This window comes from Atta colombica, unplaced genomic scaffold (genome assembly GCF_001594045.1).
Source record: "Atta colombica isolate Treedump-2 unplaced genomic scaffold, Acol1.0 scaffold151, whole genome shotgun sequence".
NCBI lineage: Eukaryota > Metazoa > Arthropoda > Insecta > Hymenoptera > Formicidae > Atta > Atta colombica.
This window is the reverse complement of record NW_017259241.1, coordinates 49,366-51,344: the sequence shown is the minus strand read 5'-3', so window position 1 is coordinate 51,344 and position 1,979 is coordinate 49,366. Positions and strand designations below refer to the sequence as shown.

The 1,979-nt window shown below is 26.5% G+C and overlaps 1 protein-coding gene across 1 annotated transcript in view; it reads right to left on the bottom strand.

Annotated features, from left to right (window-relative positions):
• Positions 1-1,979, bottom strand: part of LOC108685355 (liprin-alpha-2-like) — a gene marked incomplete at its 5' end in the record, with an annotated part of 44,887 nt that overhangs the window by 1,244 nt on the left and 41,664 nt on the right. The gene's annotated exons all lie outside the window — the stretch shown is intronic.

Genomic DNA, 1,979 nt, shown 5'->3' with positions numbered 1-1,979 from the left:
GAACATTGTGTCGAACATATATATATATATATATATACTTTGATGTAATAATGATTTGGTATAATAATGATTTGGTAATGATATAAACTTTTTATAATGTTAATGGTAACACAATAATGGATTGAAATAGTCACTCATTACTTCCCAGATAACATGTTGCTTAAGAGATATAAAAGACGTCTTTTACATATCTTATACAACAGTGCTTGGCATTAGATGCACATTTCGAGCCGATTTCAGCGAGCGACTACTCTTCCCCCCGCTTGAAATTTAGCGGCCGAGTCACTACATGACTCTTTACCTCAGAAGCGTCTCTGTAGCTTAAACGTGTGGAAGTCATACTTTGCGTTATTAAAAAATATTTTTCTTGCAAAATAATTTTTATTTTCTTAAAAAAGTAAAATACTAAATACTAATCTAAAACATTTTGTCATAATAATTCTTATCTATCAGAAACTTCAGTAATTGTTATAAATTTACATTGAGACCATTTCTAACAGACTTGCGAAGATTGAAGTCAGGAAATATATATATCTGGAAATTTCATGTTTTATGAAGTTTTACAAAGACTCAAGTAACAAGGATACAATAATTATTTTCTTCTATAAGCGAACATAATTTTATCATTTTTAATTCTTGACTAACGATTAATTGTTAACCTATCAGAAATCATGTATTCCACAATACATGATTTCTGATTAAAATTTCTTATTCTTATATGTTTTCTGTTCCCTATTCCTTTTATTGTGCGAAGCATCTTATACAACATAATGTTATTTCAGTTATAATCGGAAAATCATGAGCATGCGCGCATACATATGCGCGCACCCACAACTCATTACTAAAAAAATAACGCATTACTTGCACTTCATCGTTATTTGCAACGAAGTAACGCGTTACTTTTATTCGTTACTTTTATACTTATTCGATAAATATCATATTAGGTGTGGGAAAAAGTTCGTGGCGTTTTTTTAATGCCATTTAACGGGAAAAACGCCATGACTTTTTTATAATGATGACAAATTATTCTTTAAAAAAAAAGTTTCCTAAGCATAATTTAACATTTGATTTGTTATCGTTACAATCATAAAAAATGTAATATCATTTACTTAATTATTATTATTATTATTATTATTATTACAAAAAATAATGTTTAAAATAACGGCGTTACTTAAGTTAAAACCTGATATATTACAAACCTGATATATTACAATAATTGTAATACTCTATTTAACATACAATAATAAATATAAAATAATAAATACCCTAGTGAAAAAGTTTTGTTGAAATTACTTTTGGAACATTTCAGCGAAATTGCTGAAAATTTGTTGAAACTTCACTGAAAGTGAATTTTTCAACTAACATACTGAAAAATCATTGAAATCCAACCGAAATTTCTCGGAAATTCTTGCTGAAATTTTTGTTAAAAATGAATTTTTCAGCTAAAAATCACTGAAATTAAACTAAAAATTTTTTGAAATGTTGAAATTTTATTGAAAAGTGTTTCAAAATGTAGAATAATTTCAGCAACATTTTTTCACCAGGATAATGTTTTTCAATATATGATAAAAAAATTTTAATATTGTAAAATTTTAATGAAACTTTGATAAAACTTTAGTGAAACTTTAATGAAACTTTGATGAAATTTGGTAACATTTCAATAAATTTTATGTTCGTTTTAAAATACTTTTATCAATAATTTCATCAAAATTTTAATAAATTTCAAGCAAAAGTTATCAAATTTGTGACAATGAAATGACAACGGTAGCTTTATTGAAATCTGAATGTTAATTAATTTTCGATGAATTTGTTGAGATTATAATAAAGTTATACACTTTGAGAGAAACAAGTCGTATTAGCAATTAAAAATGTGAGGACAGATAACATCTCTTATCTTTGTATTATAAAGTTGCAATGAAAATTCTCTCTCTCTCTCTCTCTCTCTCTCTCTCTCTCTCTCTCTCTCTCTCTCTCTCTCT